At 33.4% G+C, this 25,234-nt stretch overlaps 1 protein-coding gene across 3 annotated transcripts in view; it reads right to left on the bottom strand.

The window, feature by feature from the left end:
* LOC105831359 (solute carrier organic anion transporter family member 74D) overlaps positions 1 to 25,234 on the bottom strand; it is a 154,158-nt gene that overhangs the window by 79,968 nt on the left and 48,956 nt on the right. The window contains exons 1-2 of one of the 3 annotated variants that reach the window (XM_036288787.1): positions 23,771 to 25,228; positions 2,976 to 3,136 (exon numbers count right to left, since the gene is read on the bottom strand). The gene's annotated coding sequence lies outside the window, so the exon portion shown is untranslated. Of the gene's footprint in view, positions 1 to 2,975; positions 3,137 to 23,770; positions 25,229 to 25,234 lie in introns of those variants that run through there. The other 2 variants (XM_036288789.1, XM_036288788.1) reach the window with 2 other exon arrangements.

Below are 25,234 nucleotides of genomic sequence, written 5' to 3' on the forward strand. Positions count from 1 at the left end.
ACGCAATGAGTAATAATAAGTACAAATTATAGAATTAATCTACTCAAATCAATGAAATTATGAAGGATCGCATTAGCGAAATTTAACTAACTATATTTTATTATGGATATATTAAAAACTTTTAGAGAAAATTATGTAAAATTCTTCGAAAGCCCACGAGTATGATTTTCAGGATTAATTTCAGAAGGAAGAAAATTCTCTCCGCGTGAAAAAATTTCTCACCGTGAAAGTTTTTTTTTTTTGCGAGAGGACACAAAGGGTTCCTACAAGGAGGTTTGAGGTTTCATATATGCAGGGGAGATAATGTGCCTTCTGCAGCGTGCACGTGGCGCTTAATGCGTCGATTTTAACAATGGCGCATTATAATGAGGCCATTTTTATTCAACTCTTGACTTTGATCATTCAGATTGATATTAATCGTAAGAGTTTCGAAAACAAGTTTCAGCTCTCTGCTGTATTATAAAAGTAAAAGTGAATATTATTACAAAAGTGAATATTTTTGTACGTATAGCTCATGAACAGATGTAACTTTTGAAACCATCGACATTTATTCCTTTTTGATTATCAAATTGAAACACATAAATATGTAAAAATTGCATATCCTCTCTCTCTCGCTCTCTTTTTCTCTCTTTCTCTTTAATCAAAATTAATGCACCGATTTAAAATGTACGATTAAATATTACAAAATTAATATGTTAATTTTTTCTATGCAATCACTGCTGTCGCTTCAAATGCGATTTCCCAACTGGAGCAATTAAAATATTACGCCACGAAGTACTGGAAGGTTGCACGAGCTTTTTGCACGTGGAGGCGCCGACTAGGTCGACGACTTCAATCATCGCGATACGTAGACGGACCTGCGGCGCATCCCGATGCATAAACAACAGTGACATCACGTCGGCACGACCGACTAATCCGCAGTTGGTCATATTTTATTTTCATTATCGTACGTGAAGTTATCGAGAGTGTTGCAATTGCAGCCGTCAAGGATTATTCGCCAATAAATTAAATAACTATCATCGTTTTCAACGTCTTCAATATTATGGTCTTCAATATTTCCCCGTGGCTCTCAATGTGACTCTTTTATGAACGAGAAGAGATTAAAGAATTTAAATTTATGAACGATACTGTATAATTGAATAATTAATGAAACTACTTCTAAATTGACTTTTAATGAGAAAAACTTTCTAAAAAATTTTGTGCAGTCCAATAAGATTTCGTAATTTCTAGATTAACAATAGATTTATGAATAAGACAAAATATCAGAATACAATAAATAATTAAAAGGAAGGAGCAAGAAACAGTTGTTGCTTCTCTCAACGGAACTCCGAGACTTTCAACGTCATCGACGTTTCTGGAGCACTGTGTATACGAATAGGATGAAGGCGAGTTTTGCCTCGTTATGTGTTATGCCCAAGGCGTCATGCAATCTCGGTCGCAGAGAAAGTGGAAAAGTGTATCACTCACTTTATCCTCTACGTATCGGGTGTCGGATAAAGTGACTTAACGCGAAATTCTTTAAACTTAATTCGTTAAACTTACTATGTTACTTAAGAAACGTCAATTTTAACAAACTAATTAATAATTGCTAATTTCAGTTCAAGCTCGAATATCATTCACGGCTACACTCTTATCCGTTTATTTGATAATTTTATCGTTCACCTTTTTTAACCTCACAAAAGATTATATACAAAAAATTAAATTGATATGAGTTCAGCGCAATAAGAGTACAGTAGCGTCTAAAGATAAGAAAATTTCGAAGTTTTCTCGAATGAAATTTTCGAACCTTCCTGAATGCATCGGCAAAATCTTTAAGTGTCATTTAACATCGTAACGATCAAGGATTCGTTTCTACTATTTAAGTTTTACATATACATATATTTTTTATTGCTTTGATATTATAATACAAATAGTGCCGAGTTTTCTTCAGAACCACTTAAATCCGCGCAAGAGTTTTTTCTTTCGTTTAATTAATCAATCCCGATTCAAAGTCGCGAATTATAAATCGAGATCAAGAAAGCCGGGATGCCGGATCGTGCTCCGACTCCGATTTCGCAAATGTATACGGCACAGATGCATATAAACGAGGCAACATATATGTATCGTCTGTCGAGAGATTAGTCGGCTAGTCATGATTCGAATTGAGCATCGCTATTCGGCAATGACGCAAAATAAATGAACGTACGACGCTGATCGTAAACAGATGTTTATCCGCTAATAGAATCATTCATTCGTATTAATCTCGGAATAGCACTGTACGACGACAGCCGCTCGCGAAGCCGCGATAATGACACCAGTTGCGTACGTTCGATCACACGATGATTCGCCAACGATATAAATGTGTACAGATGTAAAATTAACCGAGCAAAATTTACTCTGTTAGCTCAATCGCATCTAATGCATACGCATTTAATACGTTTTCGTTTAAATGATCTCTTGCGCGTTCCGACTTTTAAGGTAAATAAACGAGCCTAAATCCCGAGAAGAAATTAATCCACTGAAACTTCAGAATATGCATCCGTAAGCGCTGTGTACTTACTTTCAGTTGTTTTCATCACTAAATATAAATTATTAGAAAATTTCGAAATTCACGCTACTTGAGTACATTTTAAATATGGCTACAAATTTATGTAAAACCAGCATAAAAGTATGGCTTAAAATATATTTAATCTTAATGTATCGCATGGAAAAAAACGGATTTGCTAAAGTATTTAAAAATTTAGTTGGATTTATAAATAAATATGTTATACCATCAAAATGATCGTGCAGGACTTTGAAGTTACTAGAAAAGCTTTCCGCATTGCTCGGCATGCTTGAACATTTTTTTATTACTTTGACCCTTTATAATTATATTGTCAGCTCTGTATCCAGCTAAATTTTTAGACCTTACTTCAACAAGACTGTTGTTTTTTTATGTTGCTCGTACTAATTATTAGACAGGAATTTGTGTAGATTTTAATAATAAGACATCTCACCAGTAAAGATGAATTCTCTGCTAACGTTGATCAAGCCCAGGTCCTTTCTGCAAATTGCCGAAGTGAATGGACGAAATGTCGAAATTCAAACTCGGGTTTCTTCTTTCAGCGGCTACTGCCTTACAAGAGCGTGTAAAATGTGCTCGATTCTTCCAATTTCTCTGTAACACCGAATTTTGGAGTTTCAGAAGCTCATTCTTCACATGTAAAATGAGTGAATAGAAACTGTCTTTCTATTAATTAGCTTTTTCAATAACCTATCTAACAATAAGTTCCCGCACGAAGTACATGCACGAAGGGCACGAATAAAATGAGACGCTGAAAGAATGACATACGATATAAGATCAATGATCTCCCTTTTTAAGTTAACCGTGACCGATAGGCGAGACGGCTAAGCCTTTAAACAGGTAGTCGAATCAGTCATTATCAGTGATTCAACAGACATTTTTGGGTCATCGCTCTTAAAAACAGTCCCTTTCCCTTATCTCTCACTCGCTATAAATTCAATTCTCATTTCTTATGATTAAATATTATCGATAAAGTGCATGGATATTATGAAGTAGAAATAAAGCTAATAAAGATACTAGAAAGAAAAACAGTAGTATTCTCTTCGGTACAACTGCGTTTCTTAATTCTAATTCGTCTTCCACAAGATTCAAGTTCCATAATAAAAACAGAGAGAACGCTGACGACATGCAATATAAAATATTTGGGGTGTTTGTGACTGTAATTAAAAATTATAATAATTTTAATAAAGAGTTTTACTTTTATTATTATTATAATGTTAGTAATACGATAAAATAATAATATGTTATAGTGATAAAAAATGGCGGTAATTGCCATAATTTAAATAAAATTGACAAAAATAATTATAATTTATAACCGTTTTTCATGCCAACTATATTTAAATTATGATAATGTAATTGTAATGATTTTTTTTTTGTTAGTCTAACACATCATACGTTACTATGATAATAACAGTAACGACTCGAAAATTAAAATTTCTAGTCATAATTATTCCAAAGTTTAACAACAATCACAGATACCAAATACTTTTCTGTTAATAAACTACAGCTATGGCATTTATATATAAAAGAAAAAGGTATTCCGCAGAAACTGAAACGTCAAATGTACAAATGTTGCAAGACGATTGGTTTGCTATCAACTGTATAATACAATTTCTGTAATCACAGCGCACTAATAAAATTATAATATGTCTCCCCTGGCGTAAAATCTCATGCCGCGGCATCAGTGCAATACGGCTGACAAAGGGAATGAGAGAAAGAGTCGAGAGAATGACGATAAGGGTAACAATAATCAGCAACAGGTATTTATTATTCCGATCGTCTCGCAGCGTTCGCCTCGTTGACCCAACATATCGCTTCATACGCGTGAGGGCCTTTAATTCTCATTCATAAGTATCACACGCCACGCCATGTGGTACGGCGACGTCGCGTATACTGCAACGTCATTCGGCTAGATTGCATTCGCGCGAGCCGCGACGATGCAACGGCCAGAGCCGGCGGCGGCGGCGCGACGGAAAATAAATTGCGCGCGTTGACTCCTGAAGGTGAAGTTGATTTCGTAAAACGCCGCCGTAAATATTGCAACGCGTTATTTTGCAATGACGGAAAAATTCATCCGATTTATGTTCGGTAGAATCATTCTTAGTTATCGCATATTCTTGTAACGGAAGGTACAGGTATTTTTAAGAGAAGGGGGGAAAAAGGTAGTTCCTTGTTTACAGGTAAATACCTTGGAGTACTCTCTTGAGAGGAAAAATTATTTATTATATCACGATTCCGAAGATTCCTGTTAAAAGAGAAACATATTTCTCTGAATAACAGATAAGGTAATTGGATTAACCATCGTGAAATCTTTGCATTCTTTTTCAGTGCATCACAAAATTCTTATCTTTCTCATCTCTTATACGCTCAATCATGAAATATAATCTCTGTCCGTTGTAAAAATGCCGTGACTATATGTATTTTCTTTCTCTTATATGTTGCATAGACAAAAATAACTAAAAAGTTATAATCAAAACTATAATGTATTACTATATTATATATATATATATATATATAATTAATATTTAATAGCATATAAGTTAAGAATATTCTAAAATTCCAGCCTAATCCTTTTTTTGTATAATAAATTTAATACTTCTTACAATAGATTTTGCAAATATCTGAAGGTTTTTACGGTCAGATACAATATTTGATATATTCTTAATTTTATTTTTAGATACTTTTCTCAATTTTTTTATTCACATTTATAAAGAAACCCGAAGCATAATAAGAATCTTAGGCGAGCGTTAAACAAATTTTTTAATATAATAAAAATTAATAAATTTAATTAATCTCTTTTCCATTAAAATATCCTTTGAAAAATCAACCACAAGTTTTATTGTGAAATGTGCTTTTTATGCAAAGCATAATGGGATTACCTCGTAACTTCGTTACAGCTATTCTTTTTTCCTGAATTTATCATTCTAAAATGGTTTTGGAGATAAATTCAAATTTAATAGAAGCTATATGGTAACCCATTTTTCCGTCAATAACTACACATACAGCACCATTTGTCTCTTTACCTAAAAACTCAGATTCTTACTTTTTTGTATATAATTTCGGCATCTGCAAAAAGTAACAATATTTCAGTATAAATGAATACGGTAGAAATTATATCAACTGTAATACATTTCGTTACATGGCATTATCTCTGTAAAGAGATTCCATTATGCTCCGGGTTCTCTTAATGTAATTTATATTTTATGTAATTTACATGCATTTTATGATTTGCATGTGTTGTTTAACTTATTTCATTGTTGAATATCATTTACATAGTAATACATTGCAATATTAATTCTGATCAAGTTCTCTCTCTCTCTCTCTCTCTCTCTCTCTCTCTCTCTCTCTCTCTCTCTCTCTCTTTCTGTGTGCGTTGCCAGGTTAGTTCCCGTCTGTTCCTCAAGATCCCGAAATTCGTGGCGCCGTGTGTAAACTGGAGGTGATAACGAAAACTACTATCTACCGTGCGCGCAAACTTTAGCGTCGCGAAGTTAACGAACCGCGCCGACCGTGGATTAATTGTTTAAGCATCGTATCGTAACAGCACGTTTATGGCGAAGATAACGAACCAAGTTTTACAACGTTTGTCGAGAAAACTTTGCGGCGTTAACGAAAGCAGCCTCGGGCTCAAGATCATTCGAAGAAATGTGGCAATTTTGTTTCTCTAATTTATCTAATTTATTTAATGAAAGAAATTACAGAGATATACATCTCATCAAAGGAGACCTAAAAATTAACCCTTAGTAGTCAATTAATAAATTTTTTGTTCAGTCCAAATTTGTTTACTGTTCTAGTTTACTGTCTTTCAAAATATTGAAAAAAATTCAGGAATATCTTTATCATATTATCAATATTATCAAACTTCATCCATCATTACTTGAAGAGATATTCTTGTCTAGACGTCGGAAAAAATAAAAAAATTTTAGAATTCTTTTAAAGCACTATTATAATTTAATTGTTTTAAAATTTTGACACAAAAAAATTATGTACTTCGTCAATGTATCAGAATTATTTTGTATTAAACTCATCCTTCTTCTGTTACAATAGAACAATAACAATTCACAATCAATTGATATTGAGTTTTCTTTTTACGAGCCTAAACAAAATTCAAAATTTGTTTTATTTGTTAAACCTTATTTATAATATTAAACCACAAAAATTAGTACAAAGTGTAAAAATAACAAAATGATGGTTCATGAAAAGTAAGGCTATTAATTTTTATTTAAAATTTACACCATTCAGGACAGTGAAAAAGACTGGACCAAGAAAAACACTTCTCTAACATGTAAATAGACATCTAATATGACTTTTGAAGTGTATATATATGCATTCCTTTTTAACCTATTTATGAAACGATATCACGATATCAATTTTATATTTGTGTAATGATAGTATTCTTTCCTACGACTGCACTGTGATGGATTACAGTGATAATCATGATCTGTCTAAAACGTCTGCTCAGGTTTTCCAATGATTTAAAAACAGTTTTAAAAAAATACAAAATGTTAGTGCTTATAAATGAAAAAGTATATACATGGATTGTTTGATAAGTTTGGTAAATTTTATGAAATAGTAGCATTCATTCGTAGTGTGATAACTGGAAAGTTTCACATACAAACACACACATACACATACACACACGCAGTCACACATTTTCTCAAGACACCTTTCTATCATCCTTTTTCTATCATTCCTTATCCTTTAATTTAGGGTTACTGACTAATTTACATTTTTGGCCGAGATCATTCCCACTCCTTATTCCGTAGTTTTCAGATTGCTCGTATAGAAATGTAAAATACTCAACTTCAGAAGTTCAATTCTTGAACTTGTACAAAACATTTTACATTTTATAAGTAACATTGCGCTTTTAGCGATTGCTATATGCCTTTTCTTTTTTCTCTTAGTGCCGTAACCGTAACGATCGTAGACGATCCTTCAGCATACTTTTTATAATGTACGCTTTCTGGCAATTTACACAGATATACGAGACCTACAGTTTAACGCCGGTTCCGGTCTAATTAGAGGGATTTTCCTGGGCAAGATACCCTCGGTGGTTTGCCATTGCCTTCCGAGAGGTAGCAGTCAAATAATAATCAGCTGATTCTGATTGGAGTTTAAACTCGAGTCTTCGGCACAAAAAGAAGATGCACAACTCATTGCGTCACAATCTACCAAGTTTTAGATATCAAATTATATATATTACTGACCTTATGTTTTTCCCACAAGCAATCTGAAAGCTGAGGAATGGGAATCGTTGCGAAAATCCGCCGAAAAATAAAAATCGGCCGTAGGCTTGCTTTAGTTAATCACAATAATAACGACACCCTACCGCGCTAAGTAAAATGTTGCCCTTGTTGCCCTTATGTGTGTTATGCGGGTTAGAGTACTCGTCGGTTAACAGGTACAAGGGGAGTGGTGTAGACCTGTAGACACATTTTTTTGTCGAGTACGCGTTCAGAGTATAGTCTTTTGAAATTCGTTTTTATCGCAATCTGTAACACCAAACACCAATCCACGAACAGCTCGTCTGCTCGGCAATAAATATGATTAAGGTTTGCATGTACTTTTTTACCGAAAGTCTCTATTTTCATAGATATTTATAGTATTCCTAATTAATATTTCATTTACCACAAATATAAAAATCATATAAAAATCGGAAAAGAGAAAGATATAAATGAACGAAACAAAAAATAGATACAAAAAGAATAACAACTAAATGAACACATAAACATATATGTATATAACCAGTACTAAACCTTAAAAAGATTGATTTTTGTAGTTTGATTGGATCTGAGATACGGTTTCAGCTTCTGACTTTTAATCATCTAAAGGGTAAATAAATGTCAGTTGAGAAAATCAGTCAAAAATCGTATTTTTGGATTAGTCACTATAAAGAAAATTATCATCATAAATATTATGTTAACAATAATAACTATAAGTAATCTTAAAAAGCATAATTTATCAAAATTCATCATTTTTCATGAAAATATTTCATTATTAATGTTTTTAACAATAGAGAGTAATACGTAGCTTTTTGTGAAAATAATTGGTCGTATTAAGTTGGTCCCGGATTTCTGACTCTTATTCGTATAAGAAATTGAACAATTTGTGTGAAGATTGTGAATAAAAAAGTAAGAAGTAAATTTTCTCTCTCTCTCTCTCTCTCTCTCTCCTTCTCGCTTTGTAAACTGTTTCAGAAACAGTAAACTAAAAATACTCAGTGTTAATAAAAGGAAAGTTCCACTGTCTAAAAATAACTTTACGTAAGAATGTTAGAGAAGTCCGCTACCTGGGTCAACATACTTCAGATCTAAAGATGATAGATTATCGAATGCAGACGTACCGATAAGGAAAATGGATCAGTGATCAAAAACTAGATGAATATAAATACTGATTGGATGATTTATGACCAAGTAAATAAATGAATAAACTGGGTAAAAGAGAGTTGTATTTGAAATAACTTTCGATAGTAAAGAAATATTTTTTTGATAACTTTTTTCTAAGAAAGAAAAATATCGTTACAGTAGTTGTAATGTTTGCACTGAGCTATTAATAGTTTTAGGATTGTCAGATTAAAACCTTGATTAAAACATAATAAAAATAGAAGTTTTTAAAACGTTTTTAGTAAGTTTAATTCCAACTTTATTTATTTTATTTATATTTACAACTGTTTTCACAAGTTTGACAATTCTTAAAGTTTAAATTGTCAACAATGTGTTTGTAAAATCGATTAAGAATAATATGTTTTTAAATAAATGATACTTAAGTACAAACGAAATTGCTTATTAAGAGATAAGCTTGCAAACTGTGTGTGTAAAACGTGTGTAAAAAAGAAAAAAACATTAAATAAATATTAAATAAATTTAAGTAATTTCATTATCCACTTTCTTCCAAAAAATGTTAAAATTACAAACTTAAGTAGATACACTTATCACATAAGTGGTCTAATCGTTAAAATTTGATTTGCTATTTAAAGCTAAAGTTATATTAACTTATGAAATTATCAACACTTTAAAATAGGACATTAAATTTTGGCAGTAAGGCCATTTTTGCAGTGAACGCATCAATTACCACTTGTGAATTTTAACTTATCTATTTTTTAAAAAGGGTTCCTCACTCATCTATATTTTATTGATTAATAAAAAATTAATGAAATTAATGAAAAAAATTCTACGATAAAGTTGAGATAAAAATGTTACAACTACTATTTTATATTATGAGGCACAATGGACTTATGCCATTGGTAGAACTTCATTTTGAGGACCACCCTCTAATTTCATTATTATAAATTATTATTATTATTTTATATAATTTTATATCATTATTATTTTATATTATTTAAGCTATTGTTACATTACATACAGAACATACAGAAAAAAGTTTAAAACACTTAAAAATTTAGCTAGATACAGATCTAAAAAAAATTTTTTGTTGAACAATCAACAATTACGTAGGACGTTTGAATTTAGCAAATAATGCTGCAAAAAAATTTAGTTCTAGAAACCAACGTCGTACATAATTAATGGTCTGACAAAAAATTATTTTCAAATCTGTATTTTACTAATTACATTTTTAAATGTTCTAAAAACCATTATTTTCTTGTTCAAAATAATTTATCGTATTTTATATTTTATTTATACTATAATTCAAAAGCCAAATAACACATATGACGTCATATTCTTCAGCAATTAAGTAATTTTTCTCTTCAAATTTTTCGTTTAGAATTATCATTAATAATTTTGTGCGTGATACAAAATTCACGTATGTTAATTGTGCTATATATTTATTATCCATAGAGAGGTCACTTGGCATTCTCTCTCCCTCTCTCTCTCTCTCTCTCTCTCTCTCTCTCTCTCTCTCTCTCTCTCTCTCTCTCTCTCTCTCTCTCTCTCTCTCTCTCTCTCTCGATATGCAATATCATCGCATACTCCGCCACGTTCTGTCTCAAAGGCGTTATAAATAACCGCGTTCAGCCCCGCGTGCATCCGTGATTACGATCGCGGAAGATAGCAGAATGTGCACAGCAGTCACGTTGCCGCACTCTACGTCCCGACCCTTCGAGATCACGCACGAGAATGCTTTTTCCAAGCCGCGCCTTTACGTACTTACATCATTCCTAGTCGGATACAACATTTAGTATTTTTTACTACTAGTCTAAAAATCATATATATAAATTTTGCTTAAAGATCAATCATTCTTATCGCGTGTCGCTTCATCTGTATTATATGGTATGTCGCGACATTTCTATCCTTTCTATATAACTTTCTTTACAACATTCTTCTGTATTAAAATGACGTGAGTACTAAAGAGCTCTGTAAAATTGTCATCTAACTTTAAAAAATTGCAAGTTTTTATAATTCCATAATTGCAATAGTTCTGTAGTGCCTGACAATTTTAAATATTAAATAGTTTTATTTCGTATTATTGAAAGAAAGTATCTTAATATATCACACTAATTTTGTAAGGCACATTTCCAAAAAAGTAATTTCAAATATAAAAGGTATAAGGTGCCGTTAATTTATTTTGCAATTTTATATATATAATAATAATATATAATAATTTTGAATTTTATTTACTTATTTACTTATTTATTATTTAGCATAGTAATGTTTACTATACACAGTTGAAAAATTTGTATTAAATTTAACACATATCACATGTTCCAAACGGTCCACAAAAACTTTTCTGTTATAACACATTAAGCACATGTTAAATAGAAACATAAATATTATGTTATATTTTAACATAGAAATAAATATAAACTTTATAATCTGATATAATAATAATAGTATCGGGGGTGGTCCTCCTACGAGGCCCACTTTTGGCACTCAGACCGAGTCCATTATGCCTCTAATCTGATATAATTTTTATGTAATAATTCAATGAGAAAATTATGTAAAAGTATTAACGCATATAATATATTACTTTAACACTATTATAATGTTAATAGTAACGTCGCGTCGAGATCACGTCGAGAAATAATAGTCACTCTTATATTATACATAGAATAAACATTTTTTAAATGTCAAATTTAAAAAATTAATTCTGTCACTGATAATAAAAAACATTTAGTGTGGAAAATAAAAATACGTACACATTGTGTTACTTTTACACTTTTTCAAATTTACTTATTTTTACATTTTACTTGAATTAGCACAATAGCAATATGTTAAAGAAACAAGCAAATGTGTTAAATTTTAATATAAAAATTTTATTATAATCAAGATATTTTTTTCACAAGAAAACACAAATTTTCTAATTGTCCGTACAAATTTCTTCGTGTAGTAATACGATGATACACGGAGCAGTTCGAATTGTTTCCCTAGTCGAGCATCTCCATACAAATGACGTACGACAGATGACGCCCATTTATATATACAGAATGTCTCAAAGCCACCAGATGTCTTTTTAAGAGCGAATTCTTTGAAAGATTTTAAGACAAGATTTCTAATACAAAAAGTATTGAAGCTGTAATAGTTTCTAAATTATTAGCGATTTAAGTTTACGAATTATAAACCTGACATTTCGCGTTCTTAGATATGATAGTATGATATGAAATTAAATAATTTGTGTGTAATATTAAAATTTTATAATAATATAACAAGATAGAAATAATATAATATAACAAGATAAAATAATATAACATGATATAATAATATAACAAGAAAAAATAAGAAATAAAATTAAGTAAAGTAATTTATAAAATGTTATCTCAGTAAAAATTAATAAGATTAAAAAATATTTCTAAGAGATAAAACTGTGTTGAAATTTAAATTTATATAGCCAATGTCATGTATAATGTATATAATCGAATAACAATTAAGAATCTTTAAGATATCATTGTTTATTAATTTAAAATATCTTTGTCGATTTCATATTAAATGAAAGAACGCGATAATTAAGTCAGTCAAGATAAAAATAGAAGTCTCGTGCGCAAATATGAACCTTCGTTCGCTATTACAAATAAAAGGTGGTAAATGTAATAAAGTGATCGTGATCGATAATGTGGCAGATATAAAGACAGCTATACAGAATAGATAACATTACACAGACACCGAATTATTCGTGATAGATAATTAACGTAATCCACTTGTGTGTGCTATTTGCAGAACCACGATTACTTTAATTTTGTTCTATTGCTTTAGGATAACTGCATTACTCCTTACTCGAGAGTCGATAACTGTATTCTTTATGTCGTTACGTGCACAAATTGTGTCAATTAATTAATTCATTTACACGATGACATCTTACGCATAACGCTACGGTCGAATAATCAAATACAATTATTTAATGAAAGTTCCTTTAAGATACACCAACCATATTCTTACAAGAATAGTTGATATTATAACAATAAAATTTCTGAAGATTTATAATTAAAAAAAAAAAGTGTCAGTTGAGCAATGAATAGTTAGAAAAAGTTTGTAGTATCTTTTTCTTTCAACTATACGTTCAATTTCGGAAATCGTTCGGAATAAAACGTTTATACGAAGATTTTTGCTTAAAATTACCGATACCATCTAAGAATATTGACTTTTCATCTTAAGACGTCCTGTCACATGAAGTGTGAAGATGGATTAAAATTATGGAGAGGATCAAAACTTTGCGACGTCTCGAAATATAGAGTAAGATCGCATAAACGCATTATGATAAGTGAGACCTTCTATATATAAATTATTATTGTATATACCTTGTGCTATTCGTATTGTCTAATTCCGAACATGAGATTGCAACCCGTTCTCCTTCCCGTGGACACAAAGAGACTCTCCCCCTCGTAAAAGCGTTAGCGTATCACACGCAAATAAATCATGGAATCGCGCTTAACGATGACAATCTCGGGTCAAAGTTCGTTCTCAAGTCATCAATGTTCATCATAGACCCGCATGACGCGCCCTGATGTACCGATGTAATAACCACATGCGGAAATAGAGATCGGGATAATAAGCTTTAATCCACCCTCAGCACGTGCTACTTAACCTATTAGACATAGACATATTTTTCTTCATAAACTTGACAATGGAGCTATCGAAAGAGTGAATATTATCTATAGAGTAGTATTAAATCGTTAGTATAAAAGTAAAAAAATAAAAAGTACACAGAGAGAATTTTCTCTTGAAAATTGTCCTGAAAATCGTGGTAATTGTGAGACAACGTAAACCTTGAAGAATTTTGCTATACTTTTAATAAAAGTTACTAAAATTTTAATAAAATTGGGCAAAATTTTAATAAATTTTACTATACTTCTAATAAAATTTACTAAAACTTTGCCAAACTGTATTAAAATTTTAGTAAATTTTGTTAAAAGTATAATAAAATTCATCGAGGTTCACGTTGCGTCACAATTACCACGATTTTCAGGGTAATTTTTAAGAAAAAATTCTCTCCGTGTAAAAATTGAGCCTTATTAAAAATTTGATATTCTAATAAGAGTCCAACATAAAAATTCACTCGTAAAAATTAAACTTGTGCAATTTTCGATTTTTGTTCTACGAGATTTAGAGAGAAATATACACACACACACACACACACACACACACACACACACACACACACACACACACACACACACACACACACGTGTATACAAGGTGTCCAAGACTTATTGTGACGCTCATTTTAATGATAAACTCTTGAGAATATTTTGAAACAAAAGTCACAAAATATTGAGGCTACAATAATTTTAAAATAATAAGAGTTTAAAATCGATAAATCAAGTTGTTTCTGAAATTAGTGCGCTTAGGTATGCCACATAAAGATCATGTCACATGAAGATGTGTGCAAAATCAATACGAAAAATAATCGTATTAGGAATATCTCCACTATTGTTCAATATGTCATATTTGCGTGTATTTCAAAGAGTTTAATTTATCAACTTTAAGTTCTTCTCATTTCAAAGCTATTGGCAGCTTCGACAATTTGGTATTAAAATTTTCGTCCCAAAATGATATCAGGAGTCTGCTATTAACGAGTAACACAATCTAGAATTCTTTATAATAACAGTCTTCTGCCAATTTTATATTTTGAAAAAGCTTTCATGTACAAATATCTTTTTATAATTTGAAGTGATATCACGTTTTGATATAATACAAAAAATATATAAACATATATTAAAATTAATAATATAATATTGTTATAGAATAACTTCCTAGTAGTAAAGCAACATTTAAAGCCAACGAATAAATCAAAATAAATAATATTTTTGACATTATTTATCTATATGGATTAGTATATGTTGAAGTTATAGATTAGAAATATAGATCTGTGTTAATAAAATATTATTTTTTCAAAAATGTAACAAAATATTATTCATGTCATTCCCTTTTGTCTTGGTAAAAAGTCGGTTTGATTTTAATTGGTTTTTTATAGTTAAAAATGGTCTCCCAACTAATTGACAACTCAATCTGTTAAGAATTAAAACATCGATGCCGAGTATTGGAAGATAAGAAAACTTTTGTGCGCAACAAAGATGAAAAGTAGTTCAACCTAAATTAGATCCCCATTAGTGATGGACGATCAAGTAAGACGATTTCCGGTGCAAAATAATAGAAATTTAAATGAAAACTCCAGAGATATTCCAATAAGTATTCAAATACGTGTAATTAATGTTGAAATGGTTAAGATATTTTCTCTTTTAATAAACGTCAGGACAAATTTTAGCAATATCAAGTAAGAAAAATTAAAGAATTTTTTAAAAATTATGTGAGAATTATATATTGACTACTTATTCCATGATATTTTACATGTACTTTTTTATTATAATAATAACAGTAAAGAAGGCAAAAAGATAAAAGAAAAAAAATTATTTATAGTATATAGCAATAATTACTTCACTTTTTGTTTATAAAATTTTACAAAGATTTTACAAAAATTTAATAAATTGCTCTTTTGAAAAACATTTTTTATATTTTCTCTTCATATTTTTTATATATTTATATTTAATTTATTTCTTTTTATATTTTGTATATTTTTCTTTTTGTATAAATATGATTTTTTTTTCCAGAACTATATAATAGATATAAGAACAAAGTTTTAGACTTTGATTAATATTGAGAATCCATTAAAAAACAAATAAATGAAATCTCTGTATTTGTTTCATCCGTGTGAAAATTTTATATTTATTTACTTATTTATATTTATTTATATTTTTATTTAATTCTTGCCAAAACAAAATTGTTTATGATACGATAAAAACGATGATAAAAACAATTATTTGACGTCATACATTTTTTAAAATAAACTTTTTTGTTTTTTGTACAAAAAATCTTTCGATTATTTTCTGTTTGTAAAAAAACAAATTCTACTATCAAATATCGAATCGGTTCTTGAGAAAGAAAAATTTTTTTCCTAGGTTTTTTTGCAACGCTCCAGCCTACTTGCTCATTGTTCTCGCGAATTTAAACAGATCGTCATTGACGTACGGTACGCAATTCGCAATTATTTCGCCGACGATCGATGGTATTGTACGTTCAAAAGCACAAATTGCGGGTAACGGAACTGCCATTTAATAACGGGGATGACGAGGAGGGGAGAGAAAATTACGTGACTCGTCCGAATTATTTCGTTCGATCGTGACTTTGATAACGGAGGACAGGTTGCACAGCTCGAACCCGTCGATCGATAAGCGGTCGGGCATCAAAGTACCGCCGCCCATCAGCTGTTTCCGCGCGAAGAATGGCCAGGCGAGCGGACTTCGGCTGCGACTTTGGCAGCTCGTTATTCCATCACGATCGATGGATCGCGCGATGGGCGCGAGGCGTGTCGCTCGGGCTCTCCTCTCTGCGACTGTGAGAATCGTGATCGCGTGTCTTCCTGTATGCGCCCCGGACCGTACGGAGGATATTAAACCTTGCCCCGCAAATCCGCTTGTATTATCGCTTCTTCCTGCGTAACCGTTTCGGCCGATCCTTTCATTATTCGTCCGATAGCTTCGTTGTTCTTGTACAGTTAACTCATTTATAGCTTATATGAGCGCTATATTAGCGATAAAAAACATTCGCAGAAAAATTAAATTTGAGTGTGTGTACTTTGAGATATTTAAAAATAAAAAAAATGTGTGTGTGTGTGTATCAGGTAAAAATAAAAAATTACTCTGAAAATCGTGGTAATTGTGAGACAACGTAAACCTTAAAGAATTTTACTATACTTTTAACAAAATTTACTAAAATTTTAATAAAATTTGGCAAAGTTTTAATAAATTTTGTTAGAAGTATAGTAAAATTTACAAAATTTTGCCAAATTTTATTAAAATTTTAGTAAATTTTGTCAAAAGTATAGTAAAATTCTTCCAGATTTACCTTGTCCCACAATTACCACGATTTTCAGGGTAATTTTTAAGAGAAAATTCTTTCCGTGCAAATGCATTGTTAAATATAAAAGCACACACACACAACTGCTCAGAAATAGATCTCACTATAATATTTATTTCTTTAATTATCTAAGTAAATAGAACATACTTTAATCAATATTAATACAATATAATGTTTAGTTTTAGAGAAATAAGAGGGTGTCGCTTTGAAAGATCTATGTTGGTATAAGCAATTTTTCTCTAACACCTTTGAAGATTCTACATATATTTAATATTTATTAGATTTTTTGCATTCTTCTGACTTATTTTAAATATTAATTTATTCTTCTAAAATTCTATTGCTATGAATAAAATATATTTTAATAAAATATGTTTTAATAATAAATAAAGCCGTACGTAGGATAATAATAAAGTATGAATGCTCAATGAATTCGAGTCCAGAAGAAAGCTGTGAAGATTCAAGGGATAATTATCGCTGAATTAAGATATTTTCACGTATCTTCTGGCACTTCGGCAGTTACGTATCAAAATTATGGCGGAATGCAACAATATGCCGTGTGGGGCAAACCGGCAATCTTTTTTATCGTGAGCTTTTTGGGAAGTCACATCTCGCGCTGCAATTTCAATATAAATCTATGCCGGGAAGTAATAATAAAAGCAAACAAACGTGATTCGGCGTAGTTATTTAGCTAATGATGCGATGTGCCTCGGGGCATTGCCTTAAGCTATTGCCACAACAAAGCTGGCCACATAATTAGTTCTGCGCATTGCAATATACGTTTCCCTTATATAATACATTTTTATGTTTTTAAAAAAATACACGTCCTCTAAAAAAATACACACACCTAAGTATATTCAATCTAACCCTTATTCTTCTATTTCTTTCTTTTAAAAGAATCCATGTAAGAAAATATATAAAAATATATACACACAGAAATAAATTTCTACATTTTAACATTAACAATTAATAAATACACACAATTTTTCCTATACTGTTTCTCACTTTCACAAAAGTCGTTTCTATTTTTATATCCAACATTCAAAATCTATCTAAGAAAATAAAATCATGACATAAACTTGTGGAACTGCTTAATAATGCTCAGACCTCTTGACACAACAAACAATATATATTTTTTTAATTTCAACTTGCTGTTTTGCTTCTTAAATGTTTAGTAATTGTTCATCAATATAATTAGACTGTTTTAAAATATATTAGAAAGAAAAATTAAAATAAACATATGTTTACCCGATGGTAAGTTTACCAAGAAGTCAGAACAATCGTTTCTAAAAGTATCAAAGGCTATCATCAAACTATAAAGACCGACTCCAATTTTGAACCAATCACAATAGGACGCCGATTAGTATCAGGTTCACCCAAATCACATACTATACAATAGCACCTTAACAATATTTATATATTTGTCTATATACATAATAAATGTGCATGTATATAGATATGTGTAGATATAAGTGTATGTATATTTCTTTCTTAAAAAATTATTCATATATTTTTTGTTTGAAGAACTAACAAAATACAAAGCAATTGGAAACGATCTTAAATATTAATATAAATATTTACGATCCAATATTTGCAGTCTGACTATATTGGCTTTCTCCATTAACCAAATTAAAAAATCTTCTATATTTCTGTCTATTTCTCATCTTTCTTTTAACAACACGATTATCTATGCGAAATTATAAACATTTTTTTACAAAGTAATTAATTTAGACGCTTATTTAACTTCGTTTGAAGATTTAATCGGGCGCTCTCCTTGATTACCAAATGCGCGCATGCCTGCCATTATTATTACGAAGCGGAAATGAGTGATTCATCAGGACCGATAATACGACCGTCAGGTTCTCGTGTGAAAGCTACCTAACAAGTACGACGATATCTCCTGACAGGACAGGAGAAGGGGGCCACGAAAAGAAGCGGCCCGATTTTATGGGGCCTCATTATCAGCTTTACTCGTTCCTCTCTTTCGATTTTGCCTTATTATCGTATGGGTAAAACGGACCTGCTCTTCCTCACCGATATTTTTTCCACGGCAGACTCAAATTCATATGCATTAACAAAATTTGTTAATCCTGCGAAAGATTATTCATCAGATAAAAAACAATTAATTTCGTATATTTTTATTTGCGACAAAAATTTGTTTTGTATTTAAATGTTGTTATGTAAAAAATGACATTTATATAAATATAATATAAAAAATATAAATATCGTTTATTTAATTTACATAACGTTGCTCGACTAATATTTCTCATATAAAGTTTTGAATTATAAAAATAGAATCGTTTATTGAAGAATTTTATGTAATCTATTTTTAATTATGTATTAATAAATTAAATTATAAGATTGTAATTGTAAATAAATTGAATTTGTATTCATATGTATAAAGATAATATAAATAAATGATAAACTGTATTATAATATTTTAAACAAATAATATTAACCTATGTATATTGTAAGAGACATTTTAGAACATACCAAAGTACACATGTTATACATACATTGAGGAAATTTTCTTATATGTTATTATTATTATTAAGCAGTTAAAAAAATACTTTTCGTATATTTAAAATGTTCTTATCGTCACAATATTTAATAGGTTGCCAAAATGTTCTAAGCTGATTATCGCACATAGTAAATTTTGTATAATTTGCGCATTTTACAATAAAATATAACAAGAAATTTTCTCTGTGTAGTACACAGATGTTTTCAATTTTTTTCAATTAACATTTTTGTGCCTAATTTTTAAAAAATATTTTTAAAATAATCAGAAATTAGATCGTACCACTGTTGTAATAATGCCATTTCCAAATATTTGCTAGATATGATTTATCTACCATTGCTTTAGTATATTAGTAAAAGTATCGGCTTGGCTCTCTGACGTTTCTCAAGCGGAATCGGAGCGCGATAGATAACCTTCGTGTTAAGGTTAAAGTCTTCTAGCAACGAGAAATACATAAATATTCGTACATGACGAAAATGCATTCAATAATTTTATAGGACAGACGTAATTGAGCAAATTCAAAATTAGAATTATTTACTCTCGGAAAGATTTTAAATCAATTTAATAACACTAAAATTACAGTGTTAATAAGAACGAAAGTATGTAGTTACATTTTATTGCAAAATTTACGCTGCTAAAATAACGAGACAATAAAATAATTGAAACAACAAATTTACAATAGAAACATGCCATTGATTAAATAAAATGAAACCGCATGCAAACTATTCACAAATTTATGCAAATCTCGATTGTAATAAATAAATACTAATATTGTATTTCAATTAATTAATCACTTACTCATATTCATTAACTATTCAAACACAACAAAGATTAGAAGCAAGAATTGAAAAGAAAAAAACAATTATTAAAAATATGTAGAATAAATATATACTTGACAGCATAAAATTATTGCGAAATAATAGCTACGTTATTTTGTAATTGTTAGAGTTGATTATTTGTTGGATATTATTAGAATCAAATAGTTATTGAATGCAAGTTTTAGAACAGTATTTTATCCGCGTGATGTAGAAACGTAATTAACGACGCGTTTTTGCGAGCGTATTGATTCGCTGGCTCGTAATGTAGTTAATATATGTTCGTTTCTACAACTAATATTTACTCAGCTAACGCCTGGGCTCTAACGCGCTGTTCAAGCAGGTATTACAAGTAAGATAAGCTTAGGAGCACGTACGTAGAGCACGGCGTTTTGCAGGCCGCCACGGGTACGATAAAAATGGCGAGGGAGGCCAAGGTTAACACTCCAACGATATTCTAGAGCACAATAGGGGCACACACCGATGTGTCTTCAAAGACGTGCCATATTACACGTAACAAATAAAACTAGCGATGTCGGAATAAAAGAGGAGGGTCAATAAACGCGTTATGCCGCACAAGATTTAAAAAAAACCCAATTTTTTTTATATTGTACAATTATTCGACATGTGTCAAAAATAACCACAAAACCAAAATTGATTAAAAAACCGAAGTCAAAGTTGTTTATAATCGATCCTGCTGGTAAATTGATTATGAAATCAAATATACAACATTTTGGCTCTCACTTTGAGCTCTTTTCAAATTACAGGAAATGAAGCAGGGAAAGAAGAATAAGGGAGATGAACAGGAAAAAAGCTAAATCTACTTTATTAATTGATTGAGAGCGAAATAATTCTATAATAGAAAAATAGAGTTATTTAAGCGTTAATTGCTAATAACAAGAGTTAAGGAAAAGCACACAGTTGTCGCTAATCGTTGGAATACGTGTGAACAAGTGTGTGTACAAATTGCGATGGTCAGTCGAGATTTAAATAATAATTCCGCAATAATTTTTTATTAGGAGATTGTCGTTACTTTTCCTAGTAACTTCATCGTAAATTTTAATGAAAAAATGGTTTAATTATATCAAAAATATATAATTGTTGTATATATATTTGAATACATATAAGTGAAACCAACCAGAATTTCTAATTATTATAAGACTGCAGATTTTATAACTAGAACATTTAATAGACTTTACTCTAAACCAATAATGTCTACAAGATTTCATCTATTTTTAAACAGAAATACTGGAATCTTCAAATTTCCAGGTGATTCAATAAGAATTCAACTTTTTCTCAATGTGGATTTATATGCAGTTTCTATTAATATTAATTTATTTTTATCATTTTCCTCGTTTCTACATCAAATTAAAATGTGAATTATTTACTATGATTTATGTCTTCGATCCCTTTCTCTCCCTTCCAAAGTGAATATTTAAAATATTAGAAAACTTACGACAACCTTTTAGATCCTAAATACCGGTCCCAGCTCACAGTTTCCAAAACTTATTTGCAACTTGCCCGCCATCGAAATGAATATTCATCGGGCTATTTCGGTTTTGTATTTACACGAAGAAACCACGATCGCCTAACGGTACCCATGTAGCTTTCGTATTAATTCAAATGTTGATTTACGTAAAATGCAGGCATGTTGTTAAAGTAGGTATCATCAATTTCACCATTATAAAGATTTAGTAAGTTAGTATCAACGCGAATTGAAATCGTTATATGTGTTTCCTAATATCTACTGTATTAAATATCTGTTAGTTTCACGAAGACTCAAGTGATCACTTCTTAGCAAGTAATATAGTTTTTATCAAGTAATAAACGCTTTACGATATACAGTAAAAACATTTATGTATATAGTACAACAGGAAAATTCTTCAAAAATATCAAAGGAGCAAATTCTTACGTCATGTTTCAAGCCTCCGCCTCTTCACTTCGATCATAAATTTGTCCAAGCGATCTCCCTCACCGAGATCTTCGCAAACAGTAAGATATCTCGCGTAAAAGAGAGAGAGAGAGAGAGAGAGAGAGAAAAGAGGGGGCTTTCTCCTCGTTCCTCGCGTATTTGTCCAATCGATCAGGCGAGGCGCACGGACACACATAACTCTATTCGCTAATCGGCGCTCGTCAGTGCGGCAGCTCACGTTCCCGAGGATTTTCGAAGGTCCCCCCGAGCAATCGCGCCGCGCCGCGCCGCGCCGCGTCGCGCAGTCTCGAATTTTATCCCTTCGCGTATAATTCAGCCCGGGTGGCAGACGTGATCAGCAAGCGACGTCCGGTCCATGCGCCATTCGCAATGCGCGCGCGAGGGAAAGAGAGAGAGAAGCACGAATTTCTGCGGGGCCGCGTGTTCGACGAGAACCGGGCGGGCGGGATGGAACTCGCTGTGCAAAACGCCAGTTCGCCGAGCGGTGCAACGGGAATGCGTGATAACGCGCGAATACACTCTCCTCGCTTATCGATAAAGATACCTCGTTTTATGCGATATCAAAAATTACGAAGCGTCTCGTATCAGCCGCGATAAGCCTAATTAGTTGACAAATTGTATATTCATATTCAATTTTAATATTTACCACAGATTTTTGCAATTCACTTTTTAATAACTTTACCAATTTTACATATTTTTACCTCGCAACCATTAATTTACTTTCGTATAATTTATTAGAGCACCCCTTCCGCGGCTTCACGGTTTCTTGGAAGTGCTTTCTAAAAACCGAAAGCTTTTTTTTCTTTTTTGTTTTTTCAAAAACGTACTCTAAAAGAGAGTTGGAGTACGCCGACACGCGTCACACCGCGTGACGTTGACCCACTAAGGTTACTGCCGGCCAAAATTAGTGAAAATGTTGGGCTTCAATGCGCCATTGTGACAGGATGACGCGGCCGTGAACGGTGGATATATCGGTGACCGATGCGAAACGCTTTCAACTGCGACGAATTTCGTTCGCGGATAAACTTTTTGCCGCCCAATTATTATAAATAACAATAACGGTTCCTAATATAAATCAGCGCTTCCCGCTTCGAGTAACAGACCCAATGCGCGAGGCAGCGCATGCTGGGAAAGCATAACATCGCGAAATACCAGTGACGCAGTGCGCGAGACACGTGTAAAAATAATCCCTCGATACACACTTGTATAGGCGCGAACTGCGAGCGTCGGAGCATCGCGGCGTCGGGAATGGTATCTTCGAAAACATTCGGCGATACCGCGGAATTATTTAATCGGTGCTTATTAAGAGCGCGATCGATATTGAAATCGATTCGCCGAGAGATCCACGGATCATCGCGTTGTATCCCAATCGCCCTACATTACGGCGTGAATGTGAAGAGTTATGTGCGGAGCGAGACAGAGACCTGTCCCGGACGTAAGTCAAGCGCGCGCAAAGCGTTCAGTTTCTCACGGTCCAGTCTCGATCGCGACCCCTCGAGATAGAGGCGCATCCCCCGAACGCACCGCAACCCCTATACTCAAATCTCACGAGCCATTGCACTCACGGTCACCGCGTGCGAGACCACAGGGTCGGAAACGAGAAGGAGAGAGAGAGAGAGAGAAAGAGAAAGAAAAAAAAAGAAGAAATTGTAGAGCTCCTACCTGTCACACACGTCGCGGCGCTTTTGGTCGATGCCATGCGTCACCAGTGCGAAATCGGTCGCCGGTTCGTAAGGAGGGGGGGGGGGGGGAGGAGGAATCGGCCTTACAGAAAGAAAAGCACAGGACGGGAGGAAAGAGAGGCGCGAGAGAACGCGCCGGCACAGTCTCGACCAGCAGTCAGCAGCACCAGCGTGGTGAGATATTTGGCGGGCTCGAAAATAGCAATAGCTATCCGCGTCCTCCGTCCTCCGGCGTGCGTTGCCGCTTCTTCCTCGGCGACGACACGCATACACGACGCGCTAACGCGCCGCTGCTGCTCCGCACGTCCTGCCTCGTTTCCTCTTGGTCGTCGTCGTAAGACCGCCTCGCTTTTATACTCGGTGGCACGGCTACGGAGAAGCCAGCTTCTCTCTATCGTCGCCGTCGTCGTCCTTTCCGCGCTCTTCTCACACTCGGTCACCAGTTGTACGTATAATCTCCGGAGCGCTCCGCGCTCGGCAAGATTACGTCTCCGCTGTCGTTGATATCGCCCCGACAATTCGCCCCGATGTATTCTCTCCCCCCTCCCCCCGAGAGATAACCTCGAAAAGTACACATTCGCCCCTATTCCGCCCGGTCCCTGCCGATCGCCCCGCCGTCGACGCCGCCGCCACCGCCGTCGCCCGCGACCCGATCTACGGTATCTGGGTATCCGTGTCGTCGTCCACGCCGATCGCACTTTGCACGCATTACAGATCCATCGATTCCCCGTCTCCTCCACTCCACGGTCCACCCGTCGCCTGCACCCGCCGCCTCCGCAGCCACCACGGCTGTCGTCGCCGTCGTTGTTGTCGTCGTTGTCGTCGCCGTCGTCGCCGCCGCCACGCCGATGCCAGCCTCTCCGTTTCGCACAGATCGTCTTATCTCGGAGTGCACGGCACTTGGCGAATCATGGTGGGATTATCGGGGCTCTTCGGCTCTTCGGAATCGGCGCTTCTGCCAGTCGACAGATCGATTGGTGTCTGGTGGAGCTGGATCGAGTGATTTGCGTGACGTCAAGGCGCTCGGCGAGGAGTCTTGGGGGACCAGTTCGCACTGACGCTCGCGAAACTGGTGATTATAACGAGCACCGGTATCATCAAAAAGTCAATGGACAAACGTTCTCGGAAAGTCGAAGCCCAAGCGGCCCAAGTAACAAACGTGCCTTGCAAACTAACCAGGCTGTACGAGACGTTGACATGTTAATCTACGAAGTGTCACCGCTACGTACCTCGCAGCTAGTTGACCGATCGCGCTGATCTCTGATCACCGGCGTGAAAGTCATGATTTCTAGAGAATCTCGCGCGTTATCTCCCACGCCGAAAAGGAAAGGGGACAACTCATCACTTTTCCCGAAGCCGATCGATAGAGGCCTACTCAAAGGTCGCCGTCGTTTTCGCTCCGAATCACACCGTATTCATGGCACACACTAAGACCCTCCCCCGC

This window comes from Monomorium pharaonis, chromosome 6, assembly GCF_013373865.1.
Source record: "Monomorium pharaonis isolate MP-MQ-018 chromosome 6, ASM1337386v2, whole genome shotgun sequence".
Classification (NCBI taxonomy): domain Eukaryota; kingdom Metazoa; phylum Arthropoda; class Insecta; order Hymenoptera; family Formicidae; genus Monomorium; species Monomorium pharaonis.